Raw genomic sequence first — 20,086 nt, 5'->3', positions numbered from 1 at the left:
GGTACACCTGATCAAGTCCGCTTGTCAGGTTTACCTGATACTTAATGACAACACACACAGCACACACTGTCAAGTAGACCTGACAGGCGGACCTGACCAGGTACGCCTATCAGGTATGCCTGATGGTGAGCGGCTGGCCTAAGAATTCAAAGTTTTGACGACCGTTTTCGCCCCGGAGGAGCTGAACTTGAGGAGGTCGTGATGGTGTGAGGATTTCAGATCGTACGACTCCTGTAGACTACCGATGCGAAGTCCTGAAACAGGAAGTAAGAGGATTTTCCTCTGTCAGATTCTTCGCCACTGTTAGGCTTATTTTCTCATGAGAAAATTGTGAGAACGAAAAAGTGGACATCTCATCAGCAGATATCTACTCCCGATTTTTCAAACCTTCGATATTTCATATAGTTTTCGATAATTCGAACTAATCATCGGGTCCCTAGCAAAACTCTCGATATTTCGAAAATATATTATCGAGTGGACTGTATGTACATAATACACAACAGATATAGCGTTAATAAAATCATTATCTTCTGATGTAACATTACTACAATTTGTGGACATTCCCTCGCTTCCAAACTGAAGTCGTTCCCCTATTTGACATCTCTACTCTACCAGGACATCCGAGGCTATTCCATGTCATATATCCCCAACCCCATGGCAAAATAGACACATTTATGTTTATCCCACATTTCATATATCCCATCATAGAATAGACATGTATTGACGCGATTCAGCGAATTCTTTCGGACGAAGATGAATGAGGAGAAGAAAGCACCAAAAACAAACCAAATGAATAAAGCAGAATTCAAAAGACACCAAATGAAAACAAAGGACATAATGAGTTTGTTGACAACACATGTGAGACACAAAACGTCAAGTGAGATCCTCAACGAGACATAAGGAGATAATGATTGTGAACCATCAAAAATCAAAACTATAAGACAAACCTATTGAACTAATGACCCAGCTGAATCATCTGTCACTACGTCTATTATCTACGAATTTCTTGTGGACTTGTTGATATGCAAATTGAACAGAAATTAGGTCATTTAAGAATTTTGGCGCCCTGGGTTATGGAAAAAACAACATGGTTGCCGGATTTCGAAATAAAACGGACAGAATGTGGTAAACCTGGAGCAGTGTTGTCTTTACTGTCAAGATTGCAACATACATAACGTACCTAATAGGAACGTCTAAGGATTTGATTTGGATATTGAAATTTTCCACGGAATAACGGAAGGAAATGGAAATTGGAAGGATAAAAAAGGAAATTCGGAAAAAAAGCAATTGAATACAACTCTACTAAACGAAATCGAAAAAACAACAAAACCACAATCAAGGGAATCAAGCCGATTAGTAGTTGCAGATGATAGCATGGTTTGAAAGAATGGCAAACAAACCTTCAACGAAAATCAAAGGTCCATTATCTCAGTTCTCAAAGGTTCTTCACATTGGTGGTACTGGATTGTCTCGTCGGGCTAGATTCAAGCTTTACTGTCCTGCTGAATGGTTCTTCCGTTTCTTCCGTTTTACATCAATAGTGTACACTTCTGCACTAAAGAAAACGATCCACTGTTTGCACTTATATTGTATCGCCAAAGAATCACAATCCCTACCCAAAAACCGCATCTTGAGAAACTTTGGGTACACGCCCATCACGATTTCGTTAGGTAAACCGCAAAACACGAGTTTTCCGCGCGGACAAGATCATGGCACGCGGCACTCGAATTCAAATCCCGCGCACACAAGATTTCCGAGCTTTCGCCGCGCCGAATCGATTTCCTCGCCCCGAAATTGTTTCACCCCGATCCGACCTGTTCGTTTTCCATCCCGCTATCAGGAGATTAGACCGGCATGAGGTGCACACCCCGGCGATAACGGAACGATAAGGCTGGTCGGCCCGCGATAAGCGATAAAGCGGCGGAGAGTCCCTCCCACCGACTGACTCACCAGTGGGGAAGCTCACCAGTTACGGTGAAAACCACCAGGAGTCTGTTAGACTGTGGGACTTTTCAGTGTTTCAGTAAAGGGACATTCTCTTAGTATGATTACCTTAATGGATCTGTGGTATCAACACTGGATTTGGATCTCTCGATCTTGTGCTCTTCTCATCCACAACAGTTCCACTGCTTTGATGATAGGTTCCGCCCATCTAGTTGGTCGTTTTCCTTTACCCCTCTTCCATCTCTGGTAGGTTCTTTCTGAAAGTCCTGCTCAAACTTTCTATCAGGGTACAAAAGCGGGTTATGTGTTAAAGTGTACATAACTCTTCCGGCATACCAGCGCAGCAGCTGTCTTGCTCACTGTGAGTGTAGGTCCATACCCTTTCATTTGAGAGACAAAAGCTCCTCAGAAAAGGTTGCCCATCTTAGAGTGCACTTAACAAATTTCTTGACCCCGCCGGGAATCGAACCCGGGTCTCCCGCGTGCAAGGTGAGCGCAGTGACCACTACGCCATGGGAGCTGACTGTAACGACTTTGAATGATATGAGCAATAAGTTCTGTCCAGTGGTCAAGGATTTACGCTCAGTCAACCCCATCAGCATCAGGGCTACTGAGCAAATTAGAAAGTCTACAGTCTAGAAGGTTTTGCCCATCTATTACTTGAGAAATGGACAAAAGACACTTCAATAAACACCCATGTGAGGGTTCAAGTGGAGCATAATGAGGGTAGTTTAGGTTTAGAGCTGTTTGAAATTCTAATGATAAATAGGAGGTGGAACCGAATTGTCTGTAAACCCAGCTACTTCACTACGTCAGTGTGGAAAAAGTTTCCCCCTCATTTGAGAAATGAGCAAAACGTCTTCTTCGAACACTTCTTCACTTTTGAAGATACTGGCATCGAATATCTCTTCTCAGCTAGGTATTCTCAACACCTCTAATTGATAACAAACCGTTCAGTTCAAACGGTTGATAACCGATTAGCCAACAATCGTAATCTGAGCACGTGGTTTTTTATCACCACCGGGGGCGGCCTGCGTCCCAAATGATCAATGACTATCACCTCAGCTTAGGTTTAGATCATGGTGATCCAACAGGAACCGTGTAAGTGGACATCCTACAGGAAAACGTAAGTGGACATGCTACAGAATCTGTGGACACGCGACACGCATGTGGGTATGCTATGTAGTGGATCAAAATAATGAACACTGATGCACCTAACTATTTCTTACAACACACTTCCAGATCACTTTGCATAGAATAGATTAGGTTTAGATCATGGTGATCCAACAGGAACCGTGTAAGTGGACATCCTACAGGAAAACGTAAGTGGACATGCTACAGAATCTGTGGCCACGCGACACGCATGTGGGTATGCTATGTAGTGGATCAAAATAATGAACACTGATACACCTAACTATTTCTTACAACACACTTCCAGATCACTTTGCATAGAATAGAATTTATTGTTTTTAGAATTTTATTCCAAGGGAGGATTGTTGGTGACTTTGGTTGTTTCTTCAGCAAAAGAGTTTTTACAAGGATTATAGATTTTCTTGGCCTTACTTACTTTGCGCGTGTGATGACTTAGAAGTTAAAAGGGTTTAGATTCTGATGTGTTCTTAAGTACAATGTTCTTACATTTCCTGTACTGACTTTCAGTATGTAGATACATCTTGAGAGTTCGTGTACAATATGTTTATGTTTTACAAACTAAAAGGAAATTGAGCTGCTATGCGCATAAAACACCTTGAGGAAATTGGGCTTAATTGAAGGCTTGTGCTCTGTAGATACATCTTGAGAGTTCGTGTACAATATGTTTATGTTTTACAAACTAAAAGGAAATTGAGCTGCTATGCGCATAAAACACCTTCAGGAAATTGGGCTTAATTGAAGGCTTGTGCTGAGTTTACGGTTTGCCTACATGAACACTCCTTTCTTCCCCGTTCATTTCCTTTGAAAGACTTTCAAATTCAAAACATTATTCAACATTTTTGAATGGGAATAGTTACCATACATCTATTTATTATTTAAAGTATGAATCTATCTTGAAGAGCAACCTTTCCTAGTTTCCAAAGCATACCTTCTATTCTTGCGGAAATTACTTAGTGGTCCACTTGTACCAATCCTCCCAATATATATCCGTGTATAATAATTCTACATATATCGTGTAACCTTAAGGAAGTGGGGGACACCTATAGTTACTTGTTACGAAGGGTGTTCAAGTGTTGCTTCAGCATTTTATTATAAAACCAAGTTTTTTGTTCAGTTGATCAGGGTCAAAATCATTGGATCCACTCTAGTTCCAGTAAATATGGTCCTAATGGATGTGGACGAATTGGACATGATGGCATTTGGTAAGTTTTCATTTTAAATTCGCCTATATTCTATTAAGTACTCTATTCTATTCTAAATTGGTGGATGTGTCCAAACTACAAAAGCATAAGATTGGTGTGGATGTACTTAAATTACAAAATGATGAAATTGGTGGATGTGTCCAAATTACATTTTTTTATTGGTTGTATTTTAGGTAGGTACTGTGTTCTTAAACACAGGTTAAATTTCTGTATTGAGAACTGACAACACTCTGGTACCTAAGGTAGGTAGGTACCTACACATATGTAGGTAGGTACCTATCACAATAATAAATAATCCAACCTGTGGGTAAATAGTGATACCAACACCACCAGCACGTTAGGGTTGAGAGACGTCATGTCACGTCACGGGTTTCAAGGACATCAGGGTGATCAGTGATAGCTGATAGACAAGAAGGTCGCGATTTTTGGAAGTTCAGGGGTAAAAAAGTTCCTCTTGTCGAAATTACCTATCAGTTCCCCTTTAAGCCTCTAACAGCCTGTTATTTTGACAGCCATGTTAAGGCTATACAAATCAAATGTAACTGAACAAGCTGTTAGATTGAAATACCTCACCTCAGCCGCCGAGATATCTATTTGGCGCTAGAATACTGTGGAAATCCAGTTTATCAGCAACTGATTATCAGAAATCCCGTTAAAACACATGTTAATATAGGTAGTTCGTTTATCAACCAGATTCAACCAGCTGTGATTGTGATTACTTTTCCTATCCTGTCTCCCTTCTCTCTTCGATTTCGGGACGATAAGACCATAGCAGTTACAGTTCCCTCTGTCAAACCTCTTTAAAAAAAAATGACCCAAAAGTGTATTTGGTAAAAGGCCCATGTACCTACTGGGTAACACCGTAAAACTGGTTTTGCAGTTCAATTCCCTATGGGCTTAATGGGGTACTGATGGGGTACCTAAGGCAGATTTAGATCGAACACCCTGTATAATTTAATATTACTTGTACGTACTGGGATATTCAATGTGTGTGTTTGTATAAAGGTTTTTATTATTACTAATTGCTCTATTGCTACAAGTGCTTTCAGTATGAGATGTTCTCTTTTAGAGAAGTAACAGTCACTTCTCAACAGTTGGGTGGTAGTGTCATTGGTACCGACAATTTGGATAGGTTTCTTCAATAAAGAGTGCACTTGGTAAGAGAAACCAATAGAGCTACCTATCGTAATAAAACCTTTTCGTCTGTCTAAAATTAATGAACATTTATTATTTTTTCAACATAACTCTCAGAATATACAAATTTATTATAAATGGTATATACCCATCCGTATAAGCAGAGCTTGTGCCACGGATGGGATGGGGATTTACAAATGGCCTGACATCGCCTTTACTCTATTGGTAATACCTATGTTGTTTCTAGCAATATGACTTAGTTCCTCACAATACGTTATGCCTTGCAAGGTCTTGTGTTTTACTATTAATAGCTACGGTATTATAGCTAGATATTTTATTGGTTCTATGTGTTATGACGTTTTCATAATGTAATATGTTCCACTAAGCAGCTTGTGTGCTTGCAGTTTTGTTAGGGTATGGTGTGGCGTAACTTTGAGTGATTCTCAAAATATGCCTGCTAGACAAAATATGCCTTTTGTGGTGAGTTTAATGTCAGGCCTTTTGTAAATCCCCATCTCATCCGTGGCACAAGCTCTGATGCTTATACGGATAGGTATTTACCATTTATAATAAATTTGTATATTCTGAGAGTTATGTTGAAAAAATAATAAATGTTCATTAATTTTAGATAGAGATAAAATTCCATACCTCGGCTGGGATTGAACCCACGCCCTCCTGATTACCAGGCGAGCGCCTTGACCACTACACCACCGAGGCAGGTAGCGCCTTGATATGTCTTTTGTGGTGAGTTTAATGTCAGGCCATTTATAAATCCCCACCCCATCCGTGGCACAAGCTCTGCTTATACGGATGGGTATACCATTTATAATAAATTTGTATGTTCTTATAGAGTTATGTTGAAAAAATAATAAATGTTCATTAATTTTAGATAGTCGAAAAGGTTTTATTACGATAGGTAGCTCTATTGGTTTCTCTTACCAAGTGCACTCTTTATTGAAGAAACCTATCAAAATTGTCGGTACCGATGACACTACCACCCAACTGTTGAGAAGTGACATACTTCTCTAAAAGAGAACATCTCACAAAAGGTTTTATTACGATAGGTAGCTCTATTGGTTTCTCTTACCAAGTGCACTCTTTATTGAAGAAACCTATCAAAATTGTCGGTACCAATGACACTACCACCCAACTGTTGAGAAGCGACTTACTTCTCTAAAAGAGAACATCTCATACCGAAAGCACTTGTAGCAATAGAGCAATTAGTAATAATAAAAACCTTTATACAAACACACACATTGAATATCCCAGTACGTACAAGTAATATTAAATTATACAGGGTGTTCGGCCTAAATCTGCCTTAGGTACCCCATTAGGCCCATAGGAAATTGAACTGCAAAATCAGTTTTACGGTTTTACCCAGTAGAAATTATACAGGGTGTTCGGCCTAAATCTGCCTTAGGTACCCCATTAGGCCCATAGGAAATTGAACTGCAAAATCAGTTTTACGGTTTCACCCAGTAGGTACATGGGCCTTTTACCAAATACACTTTTGGGTCAACAGCCCGTAACTCTTTACAGTTGGACAGTTTTGCAAGTTGCACCAATCGATCCTTTGTTAAAAGTCACGTATTGAATTTTTGGGCTAAAAAGTATACTGAGGGCTTTCATGGGGCTAAAACTGATTTTACGGGTCAATTTCCTAGGGGGCAGTTTGAGGTTGAACACCCTATAAAGTAAAACACGTAGGCAAAGGTATATATACATAGGTAATATAATATATGTACATAGATACCTAATACGTATATATGTACATATAGCTAATACATCATGTACATAGTACATATTGTATATTAAATAGGTAACCTGCTAGTTATAAGTACTTTCCATGTGGTGTATACGAATTGGCAAGTGTTTCGCTCAAGGGTTTACCCCTTCATGTGAGTTCAACTCCAGTTAGTTGTAATTTTCTTAAGTTCAATAGGCTGACTGGGAGACTAGGCTGTTGATACTAGTAATCTAGGTAGTCCACGTCAATTCCTATTTCACCTATCATCTAGCTCACTATCAGTAGAAGGTATAGGTCATGTCTCCTATCTCAGGAATGCCGGGGCCATTGGCCTACAAAGATAAGCAAGATACTCGCGGGTCGGCGCGACGCAATCGCGGCAAAATTTCCCGCCACGCGGTCCCGCTATCAGGAGATTAGACCGGCACGAGGTGCACACCCCGGCGATAACGGAACGATAAGGCTGGTCGGGCCGCGATAAGCGATAAAGCGGCGGAGAGTCCCTCCCACCGACTGACTCACCAGTGGGGAAGCTCACCGGTTACGGTGAACACCACCAGGAGTTTGTTAGACTGTGGGAGTAAAGGGACTTTTCAGTGTTTCAGTAAAGGGACATTCTCTTAGTATGATTACCCTAATGAATCTGTGGTATCAACACTGGATTTGGATCTTTCGTGAACACCACCAGGAGTTTGTTAGACTGTGGGAGTAAAGGGACTTTTCAGTGTTTCAGTAAAGGGACATTCTCTTAGTATGATTACCTTAATGGATCTGTGGTATCAACACTGGACTTGGATCTTGAGCTCTTCTCATCCACAACAGTTCCACTGATTTGATGATAGGTTCCGCCCATCTAGTTGGTGGTTTTCCTTTACCCCTCTTCCATCTCTGGTAGGTTCTTTCTGAAAGTCCTTGTCAAACTTTCTATTAGGGTACAAAAGCGGGTTATGTGTTAAAGTGTACATAACTCTTCCGGCATACCAGCGCAGCAGCTGTCTTGCTCACTATGACTGTAGGTCCATACCCTTTCATTTGAGAGACAAAAGCTCCTCAGAAAATGTTTCCCATCCTAGAGTGCCTCTTCCATCTCTGGTAGGTTCTTTCTGAAAGTCCTTGTCAAACTTTCTATTAGGGTACAAAAGCGGGTTATGTGTTAAAGTGTACAAAGCTTTTCCGGCATACCAGCGCAGCAGCTGTCTTGCTCACTGTGACTGTAGGTCCATACCCTTTCATTTGAGAGACAAAAGCTCCTCAGAAAAGGTTGCCCATCTTAGAGTACACTTGGCAGCTTCCTCAGGACTATATTTTTCAACAGCTGTTTGAAATTCTAATGATAAATAGGAGGTGGAACCGAATTGTCTGTAAACCCAGCTACTTCACTACGTCAGTGTGGAAAAAGTTGCCCCTCATTTGAGAAATGCAAAGTTGGTGACCAAAACGTCTTCTTCGAACACTTCTTCACTTTTGAAGATACTGGCATCGAATATCTCTTCCAGCTGTTTGAAATTCTAATGATAAATAGGAGGTGGAACCGAATTGTCTGTAAACCCAGCTACTTCACTACGTCAGTGTGGAAAAAGTTGCCCCTCATTTGAGAAATGCAAAGTTGGTGACCAAAACGTCTTCTTCGAACACTTCTTCACTTTTGAAGATACTGGCATCGAATATCTCTTCCCAGCTATTCTCAACACCTCTAATTGATAACAAACCGTTCAGTTCAAACGGTTGATAACCGATTAGCCAACAATCGTAATCTGAGCACGTGGTTTTTTATCACCACCGGGGGCGGCCTGCGTCCAAAATGATCAATGACTATCACCTCAGGGATAACAAACCGTTCAGTTCAAACGGTTGATAACCGATTAGCCAACAATCGTAATCTGAGCACGTGGTTTTTTATCACCACCGGGGGCAGCCTGCGTCCCAAATGATCAATGACTATCACCTCAGCCGCCGAGATATCTATTTGGCGCTAGAATACTGTGGAAGTCCAGTTTATCAGCAACTGATTATCAGAAATCCCGTTAAAACACATGTTAATATGAGGTAGTTCGTTTATCAACCAGATTCAACCAGCTGTGATTGTGATTACTTTTACTGGATTTGAAATCCCGTTAAAACACATGTTAATATAGGTAGTTCGTTTATCAACCAGATTCAACCAGCTGTGATTGTGATTACTTTTACTGGATTTTTCTTCTTTATCATCGCAAAGTTATGTGATTAGGAATGCGTTGTGATAATGTATGTAAACAATGAATTGATTGAGCGAAAAGTAATTGAAGTGATTATTGTGGGCATTGTTTTGATTTAGCTATCAACTCTGCGGAAATGGAAGTTAGTCACATATGAATGGCTTGAGGATTAGAACTTTACGTTGTGACACATGAAATGTTTCATAAAATAATAAATAATAATTTATTTTTATTCAAATTTTATATTATTACCTTGCGGTGTTTACAATTTTTCTATCTATTGACTAAAATTGCTTAAATTCTTGGGATGGAGGGAGCGTACTCCTGATTTTGAGGTTGGAGCCCCTTTGGATGGCCTGAGAGAATTTTAACAAAAGGAACAGACCTGTGTTGAGCTATTAAGTATTAAAGGCTGGTCTTCTAGATTTACTAGTACACCCGCGCTCGTATGGGTCCAGTAGGTGCTAAAGGATTTACGCTCAGTCAACCCCATCAGCATCAGGGCTACTGAGCAAATTAGAAAGTCTACAGTCTAGAAGGTTTTGCCCATCTATTAACTTGAGAAATGGACAAAAGACACTTCAATAAACACCCATGTGAGATGTGAGGGTTCACGTGGAGCATAATGAGGGTAGTTTAGATCATGGTGATCCAACAGGAACCGTGTAAGTGGATATCCTACAGAAAAACGTAAGTGGACATGCTACAGAATCTGTGGCCACGCGACACGCATGTGGGTATGCTTTGTAGTGGACAAGATGAAAGTAATGTACATGTAGGAAATAATGTCCCTATTTCTTACAACACACTTCCACACCACTTTGCATAGAATTGTTTTTAGAATTTTATTCCAAGGGACGGTTGTTGGTGACTTTGGTTGTTTATTCAGCAAGTGGTTTACTAACAGCTAACAGGGATTATGTTTAGATCTTCTTGGCCTCACTTTCTTTGCACGTGTGATCACTTAAAAGGGTTTAGTTTCTACATTATGTACCACAGTACAATGTTCTTACATTTCCTGTATTAACTTTCGGTAGGTAGATACGAGTAGATTTTGAGAGTTTCTATACAACACGTCACATTAGATGTTCTAGTATTATACAAACTGAAAGGAAATGGGGCTGCCATGCGCCTAAAACACCTTGAGGAAATTGGGCTAGATTTGAGGCTTGTGCTTGTTTAGCGTGAAAATCCTTTCTTTTTACTTGGTTTTACTTCATTTGGGGTGTTTGCTTTGTTGTTTGAATGAAATATTCTAACTAACTTTTGAGTCGCTTGTTTCAAATTGTTTCCCCTTTTCTTTCAAAATATTACCTACTCGAAATACGAATGAGAATAGGTATCGTGGGCATATCCTTCATCAATACATCATCACAATTTTACAATATTGCCTTCTCTTCCTCAATCCTCATTGGGATAGTTATATTGCCATCTGAATCCTATAATAACATTTCGTGAATTATACTTTATAATTTAAAGAAATTGGATAGATTGGTTTGCTGGATGTCCCAAAACCCGAATATTACATAATTTACATCCGTGAATATCCCTTTTACTCAAGGAAATATAGGTACTTAGTGGTCCACTTGTACCAATCCTCCCAATATATCCGTTTATATCGTCTAACCTTTAAGGAATTGAGGGACACCTATAGTTTACTGGTCACAATAGATCTACAAAGGTCGCAGTGTTAATTGCATACTCTCTTGGGAGAGGAGCAACCAGTCCCATAATAGAATAGAATAAACACTTCCGACATACTACCATTACTTAACATAGGAAGCAGAATACAGGATTTGTCGGAAATGTCTGAAGTGTTGGAAGTGTATGATCAGTCTGCGCGCTGCTTTATTGCTGATGCTGTTACATACCCGGATTGTAACGACTTTGGCTGCAAATATCACTGGGAGCACTCCCTCAATTATTGAAGAATTGCTTACAAAAAGTGTCACATGTAGATTTCCCTACAAGTGCCAAAGAAAATAGTAATAGAAAAAAGCATCCAAGGAAGAAGTACCGCATCACCAAAGGAAGAGCCAAACTAGAAAAAGCTCCTCAGTCAGCAATACCAAATCGCCAAAACGGAGACAGCAAAGGAGCACGTTTTCAACGCATCACGTGGTCGGTATTCGTGGACTCTAGGCCAACCTTTGTTAACCAGCGGGCGTGTAAGAAATCTCAGTTACTTTTTACTTTCCGGCTTCGGAAGGCGATCGTTTGAAGAGTTTATCTCTTGTAGTTATTTACAATTTTTCTATCTTGTGCAAACACAATCATCACCACTGGAGCCCTTGGGAATTAATTTGGATGGAAGAAAGGATAAAACTATTACAAATGAAAAAGTCTAGTAACTGAGGCCTCTTCAGCTGTTTGCGGCCAGAAGGCGAGGGATGGCTTTATCCGTGTTGGTCAGAAAGCTCGTCCCGTTAAAAAAAAAAAAAAATTAAACATGTCTTGAATATTGTTCCTTAAAATGTAATGTTATTACCAATCAAATATACATATAAGACCTTGTTTAGACTGCGAGAGTAAAGGGACTTTTCAGTCCTATACTGGTAGTATAAACAAGGTATATTCTATTCTATTCTAAGAGCTAAAAAAATATTGGTGAAATCCACTGTTCTTATTTAGAAATCCAGGATTTTTTTCTTAAACCAGGAATTATTGTGGTATTACAGCAGGAATTTTGTAATTAGAACTCCAGGAATTTTCTTTTATTCTAAGACCAGGAATTGTGTACTCTGATGCTGTAAGGTCATTGACCCATGGTTGCACTCCATGGTCTTAATCCACCTTACAAACACAGCAGCACCTGTTTACAGGCAAGAAGTCACGTTTCTCAGGCCAATTCGTATACACCACATGGAAAGTACTTATAACTAGCAGGTTACCTATTTAATATATGTACTATGTATATGATGCATTAGCTATATACATATATACGTATTAGGTACCTATGTACATATATTATATTACCTATGTATATATACCTTTGCCTACGTGTTTTACTTTACAGGGCGTTCAACCTCAAACTGCCCCCTAGGAAATTGACCCGTAAAATCAGTTTTAGCCCCATGAAAGCCCTCAGTACACTTTTTGGCCCAAAAATTCAATAGGTAACTTTTAACGAAGAATCGATTGGTGCAACTTGCAAAACTGTCCGACTGTAAAGAGTTACGGGCTGTTGACCCAAAAGTGTATTTGGTAAAAGGCCCATGTACATTGTACCTACTGGGTAAAACCGTAAAACTGATTTTGCAATTCAAAACATCTCAGTGTACTTATCAGTGAGTCACATTTCGTTGTCTAATGTTTCAACTGCGATATGATAAATGGATAAAATGAGGGTACTGTTCCCAGTGACGTGGTCTATGTATGGTATTAGTTTCGCTGAACAGAGTGAGTGGTATGGCTATCGACTGAATGAAAGAATTTTGTTAAGGGAAGTATTGTAAGTAAGAATTTCGTCAGTTTGTTCAACATGTTGAGAATTATGCCAGATACTTAGTTAAATATCATAACCCGGAAAAAATTCTAACGTGAATAAATTCTAAACTTTTCAACAAGTTCTCAATACTTACTTGGTACACATTTTATTGTGTGTGATATTCAAACTGTAAAAGCATATCAAGAAAGATGGTAATGATAGTTTTTTTTTTCTCTTCTTTTTTTTTTACAAGGAAATGTGGTAGTTTTATTTAGACATTGGAGCTTGTAATAACTTTCACGTAGGGGCCACTGATCCCTGGTCACAAACCTAAATAAAATACAGGTCACAATCATACCTGTATTCTGTATTCTCTTGAGGAAGTTCCGGCAGCTAATACCAACAGCAAACTACACCACTGTCGCCAAATCCTGAGTCAACAGTCTCGAGACACATTAACACAAGGAATGTTCTATATGATTCGACTAATGACTTCCCTCCAGACAAGAGCAATCAATAAATTACACGACAAGGTATATGGAAACAAAATCCCCGGGATTTCCAAGAACTTGTTATTAAGAGAGCATCAGGGGAAAGAAAACACTGTTTTTAGTAGCATCAGAATTAAGCAGAAGAATAACACCAAATTACTGATATTCCTCAAGGAAACTAATAGCATCGGAATTAAGCAGAAAGAAAACACTATTTTACTGATGTTCGTTTCTACACCGAGAAGAGGCACAATACTTCCCATTTAGGTGCTGGGTCAACACGAGAACACCAGAAAGTAACCCGTAGAAATATTTTCAATCGAAAAACGAGTACAAATTTTTGTCGATGGTGGAATTCGAATGCGGGACCTTCTGCATGGCAAGCAAGCGCGTTACCACTGGACCAACTTACCTCACCAAGAAGGAGTACTTCAATAGTGCACGCACTGACTGATTTGGAGAACATACTTACACATTTTGTATTTGGTAGGTGTTGAAAAATGATCATTTTTATAACATTTACATGCCATTTAACTACAAAAATAAATAAAAATGCCGTTTTCTTGGGTTTACTAAAAAAAAAGTAGGGAATATACGATTAAGTAATTAGTTTTTTGTGTTCTAAACATCTTTGTTCTTATAATTTTTTTCGTACGACTTACCATTTTCAATAAATAAATACGATTATCTGAAAAAACAGTTATCTTGCCCCTTCATTGCATAACTAAAAGCTCTCGAAACTTCAAGCCGAATGTGCGACCTCAAGATGATAAAATTTTTTCATAAAATTTTCAGGGATTAATCTACTCATCAATACGCAACTTTTGACATATCAGGCGTTTCGAAATTCGAAAAAAAATTTCCAACCCTATAGTTTCACTCCACCCTACTGTTCGCAGAGTTTAAGCTGTTTGCATTGAGAATTACATTTACGACCGTAATACAATTGTGGTTGAAAAGAAAACTCATTACTCTCGTTCTTGTAACTGTAAACAAGAAATCCTTGTTCGAGAACGATCGCTAACTTGTGTGAGAGAAACATTACAAGTTAAGATGTAAAAATTTATATGGTTTTGGAAATAGTAGAAAAGTACCTACACCTGAGGTACACCCAAACTCGAAAACATTTGATTTACAAACTCATGCATATCCAAATGGGAGTAATCTCGAATTTATTGAACTTAGACCGTAATCCCGGGATTTAGCAACTCAGGATTGAGAGTTGAGACAAATCTCGAAATGAACTAAATTCCCTAATACTCTCCGACGGCAAACCTCGACCCAAGTATTGTCAAGTCACACGTCACAGTGAACCTCTTGCTTTCAGTTAGTTGGAATTAACTTGATAAAACACTATAGCTCATGATTTTGATGGGCATACAGACCTTATCAGTGAATAACACTGGAAAACAAAATGGCGGATTAAATATTAGTAGGTATGTATATTTGTATAATGTAAATGTACGAGAGTATACCTAAAAGTGAATACATATAGAATGTTATAAAGTACATACATAGTTACATATTAGGTATATGTAAAATACATAAGTATTACATAGTTACGTATGAAGTACATATTAAAATCCTGGGGCTCCGAGGGACTACAGACTCTGACTATACAAACATAATTATTCCCTCTCACCATCATGTATTACAAAGGGCATCTCTTTATTGAGTTTTCGGCCCGACTACCTGTCATCTTTGAAATCCGACTATTTTTGAGCTTTGTACGTACACAGAGAAAGAAACTAGGGTGCTGGAAGCCCAGTTGAGTGACTGGGTTCCCAGGAACTCTAATTTAATAGTAAAACACAAGACCTTGCAAGGCATAACGTATTGTGAGGAACTAAGTCATATTGCTAGAAACAACATAGGTATTACCAATAGAGGAACTCTAATATGGAACTTTATATCGTGACGTTTGACACTATAGAATTTCCAACAACCTAAATCAGGGGAAGTACGTAACCCAATAATGGAGTTCTTTCTCCCTAACTTGTGGCACCCTATCACTAATTTTTCTCTGTGTAGGGGCCTGCCTATGTTTCATAATCATAACACAACGGGCAAAAAAGAAGAAGAAGATGAAAAAAAAAGAGGTGGGAAACATATCTCAGGGGAATATTGTAAAATGATCCTGATGGGAGGATTCGAACCCGTTTACATCCGAATTAAATACCTTGTTCCACTTCTGAAGGTCCTCGAGTTAATTCACACTGATTAAAAACATCTATCTTGAAAGCGCTATCAAGATCTCTAATCAGAGAGGTTCTGACATTGAAATCCTCACGTTATATCATTCAAGTGACAGTGATAAGTGATAACTCAGTGATAAGTGATAACTCAGTGATAAGTGATCATTATTCTAGGCAATCACATGGGATTATCACTGAAAATGGCTACTGATTAGAGCGTAAATAGTAAACAATTGCTGGAGATTAAACTACATTGTAGTTCATACGAGCTAAGTATACTTACAATCTAACAAAGTTACGTGGGTACCAGTGACATCATCTTTAGATTAATAAAACATAGTGACCAAGAGACACCAAATTGACTAACAAAAGGAATTTTGGTAGAGGGAACTACATATAACAACGGAGTCAGGTTGCTAGCTGACAGGTACACCTGATCAGGTCCGCCTGTGAGGTCTATCTGATAGTGTGTGTGCTCATCAGGTAGACCTGATTAGATGTAATTGTCAGGTCTACCTCATACGGACTTATCGTCCTCAAATCGAACTGTTGGCCAACCCATATACATTTTGCCAACCACCAAAATATAACATAAGGCCAACAATTACCCAACCAAAAATGTTGTTAGGGTAGAAATTGAACTGAATTATCATGTGCCTCATTGAAGTCGTTCACCGAAGGGAGGATTGTTGGTGACTTTGGTTGTTTCTTCAGCAAAAGAGTTTTTACAAGGATTATAGATTTTCTTGGCCTTACTTACTTTGCACGTGTGATGACTTAAAAGTTAAAAGGGTTTAGATTCTGATGGTACAGCAAAAGGATATTGTAAAATAATTCCAAGCTATAAATTATCCATCCAAAGTTTTTCCCTCCTCTCGAATAAATAATTCCAAGTCTCATAACTGTTCCAAGCGGTCTCACACATTCCCACAGACACGTCGAGAGAAAGGAGTTACTCTGGTTTCAGGGATTAATCTACTCATCAATACGCAACTTTTGACATATCAGGCGTTTTTAAATTCGAACATTTTTTTTTTCACTCCACCCTAGCGAACAGCCTTCTCTGCGCAACTTTTCAAGCGTTCAAATCACCTAGTGTTTTACTGCCCATCTGGTGTGACCTAGTTTCCTATAACCCTAGCTTGTTCATCAGCAAGACCAATGAGTACCCAATGGTCAATACTCGATGTACTGTCGTTCAATACTTCCGTGACAAGTGTGATAGTAAGGTGCTTTTACACTGAGACAAGATGAAGCTGTTTCACGCTATTGTACACTGATGCAAAATGGAGTGTGCTGCACTGAAGAGTACTCCAAAACTATCTCAATCTACAGTCAGTATGAGGCAACATGCAGCATGCTTCAAAGGCCAGCCACTCACTACATTTCAGGTAGACCTGACCTGACAAATACATTTAATCAGGTCTACCTGATGAGCACACACACTATCAGATAGACCTCACAGGCGGACCTGATCAGGTGTACCTGTCAGCTAGCAACCTGATAGTGAGTGGCTGGCCAAAGATTTTACATTGAATTAACATGATCTTGGAGCCTCCTTGTATACAAATATACATACCTACTAATATTTAATCCGCCATTTTGTTTTCCAGTGTTATTCACTGATAAGGTCTGTATGCCCATCAAAATCATGAGCTATAAAATACATAGCATTTATATAATAAATCTCCCTGTATATACTTGTATACATACTTATATACTTATACTTAAAAAATACAGGGCACCTCCGAAGCCACATGTCCTGCCTCGGTGGTGTAGTGCTCGCCTGGTGAACGGAAAGACGTGGCTTCAACCCCTGCCGAGGTAAGGAACTTTATCCTCAACATTGTTTGAGAATTTGACCACAATAACAGTAGGTAGGTAGGTACCTAACGTAGTGTTGGCAAAGGCAAAGGAAATTTTTGGTCCTGTCTCTGTTCGCTTAAATATAAATACCCAATGAAAACTTCTGGAGAACATTTCTCCATGTAATCCTATTGAAAGCAACGGACTATGGAAATTTCCTACACATTTTACATGGGACCATCTCTAGACCCCCCCTACCCCCATATCAGTTTGCCGTATATGGTATATGGTTCTTCGCAACCATACAGGGGACCATACAAGAACCTTGTAATACAACTCCCCACTTCAGAAGAAATCGAAATACATACCAAATATATGGCAAATTCCACCACTATTGATACTTTTTTTCTGGTCGTACGACAAATGGGCAATAGGCAAACCCCTTGTATCCTGCAGCCACTGGAATTGTGGTCGAGATTTTGGCAGTTTGAGGGTATCGAAAGCCTTGCAAAAATCTTTAAAGGAATCAAAAGCCTTGTAAAAATCTTTAAAGGTACCAAAAGTCTCTAACAGCTGGAAATTTATGGCTAAATTGGGGCCTATGCTCCGAATTTGGGTTACGGAGGCCCACAAATCCCCCAGCGGTGAAACACTCATCTTTAAAAATAAATTAAAAAAAAAAAAATCAGCCCTTAGGAGGTCTTTCAATCTAACAGCTTGTTCAGTTACGTTTGATTTGTATAGCCTTAACATGGCTGTCAAAATAACAGGCTGTTAGAGGCTTAAAGGGGGCTGATGGGTAATTTCGACAAAAAGAACTTTTTTACCCCTGAACTTCCAAAAATCGCGACCTTCTTGTCTATCAGCTATCACTGATCACCCTCATGTCCCTGAAACCCGTGACGTGACATGACGTCTCTCAACCCTGACGTGCAAAACTGACCAGAGATTCCAACATGTTTGAAAAAAAAAAAAAAGGTTTTACGGATGAAAATTGCAAGGAGAAATAGAGAAGAAAAGGTGGATTGTGCTCATCACACTGGAAGCTTTCAAATGTTAGGTCCTTTAGGATTACAAAAAAAAAGAGACCGAGAGGGAACACCAAGCCCAATGTTGCTTAGCACAAATGATCGACTAGTCGCTAGTGAATTGATTGAAAGTGCTAGTCAAATAATATTGATTGAGGTACTTGGGTACAGTTTGAAGTACAAACAGAATGATTCATAATAACATAGGCGCACGTAAACCTTTTTTTGGTGGATGTGTCAAGTGTCCCAGAATATTTCAACATATTGGCGGATGTGTAATATTTAGCGTAACATTTCAATATTGATGATGGTGGGATGTGACACTTTTACCTTTTTATTTCAACAGAAATGTTGGTGGATATGTTACTTTTACCACCTACTGGACCCATACGAGCGCGGGTGTACTAGTAAATCTAGAAGACCAGCCTTTAATACTCAATAGCTCAACACAGGTCTGTTCCTTTTGTTAAAATTCTCTCAGGCCATCCAAAGGGGCTACAGTAGGCGCACGTAAACATTGTTTTGGTGGATGTGTCAAGTGTCCCAGAATATTTCAACATATTGGCGGATGTGTAATATTTACCGTAACATTTCAATATTGATGATGGTGGGATGTGACACTTTTACCTTTTTATTTCAACAGAAATATTGGTGGATATGTTACTTTTACCACCTACTGGACCCATACGAGCGCGGGTGTACTAGTAAATCTAGAAGACCAGTCTTTAATACTCAATAGCTCAACACAGGTCTGTTCCTTTTGTTAAAATTCTCTCAGGCCATCCAAAGGGGCTACAGCCTCAAAATCAGGAGTACGCTCCCTCCATCCCAAGAATTTAAGCAATTTTAGTCAATAGATAGAAAAATTGTAAACACCGCAAGGTAATAATGTAAAATTTGAATAAAAATAAATTATTATTTATTATTTTATGAAACATTTTATGTGTCACAACGTAAAGTTCTAATCCTAAAGCCATTCATATGTGACTAACTTCCATTTCCGCAGAGTTGATAGCTAAATCAAAACAATGTCCGCAATAATCACTTCAATTACTTTTCGCTCAATCAATTCATTGTTTACATACATTATCACAACGCATTCCTAATCACATAACTTTGCGATGATAAAAGAGAAAAATCCAGTAAAAGTAATCACAATCACAGCTGGTTGAATCTGGTTGATAAACGAACTACCTATATTAACATGTGTTTTAACGGGATTTCTGATAATCAGTTGCTGATAAACTGGATTTCCACAGTATTCTAGCGCCAAATAGATATCTCGGCGGCTGAGGTGATAGTCATTGATCATTTGGGACGCAGGCTGCCCCCGGTGGTGATAAAAAACCACGTGCTCAGATTACGATTGTTGGCTAATCGGTTATCAACCGTTTGAACTGAACGGTTTGTTATCAATTAGAGGTGTTGAGAATACCTAGCTGGGAAGAGATATTCGATGCCAGTATCTTCAAAAGTGAAGAAGTGTTCGAAGAAGACGTTTTGGTCACCAACTTTGCATTTCTCAAATGAGGGGCAACTTTTTCCACACTGACGTAGTGAAGTAGCTGGGTTTACAGACAATTCGGTTCCACCTCCTATTTATCATTAGAATTTCAAACAGCTGTTGAAAAATATAGTCCTGAGGAAGCTGCCAAGTGCACTCTAGGATGGGAAACATTTTCTGAGGAGCTTTTGTCTCTCAAATGAAAGGGTATGGACCTACAGTCATAGTGAGCAAGACAGCTGCTGCGCTGGTATGCCGGAA

The 20,086-nt window shown here is 39.1% G+C and overlaps 1 long non-coding RNA gene across 1 annotated transcript in view; it reads left to right on the top strand.

The window, feature by feature from the left end:
- The first annotated feature begins 17,100 nt into the window (after positions 1–17,100).
- Positions 17,101–20,086, top strand: part of LOC113470333 — a 9,684-nt gene continuing 6,698 nt past the window's right edge. Inside the window, exon 1 of the long non-coding RNA XR_003393423.1 lies at positions 17,101–17,311. This is a non-coding gene — a long non-coding RNA (uncharacterized LOC113470333). The remainder of the gene's footprint in view (positions 17,312–20,086) is intronic.

This window comes from Diaphorina citri, unplaced genomic scaffold, assembly GCF_000475195.1.
Source record: "Diaphorina citri unplaced genomic scaffold, Diaci psyllid genome assembly version 1.1 scaffold1522, whole genome shotgun sequence".
NCBI lineage: Eukaryota > Metazoa > Arthropoda > Insecta > Hemiptera > Psyllidae > Diaphorina > Diaphorina citri.
The sequence above is the reverse complement of the archived record's forward strand: the minus strand, read 5'-3'. Positions and strand labels throughout refer to the sequence as shown.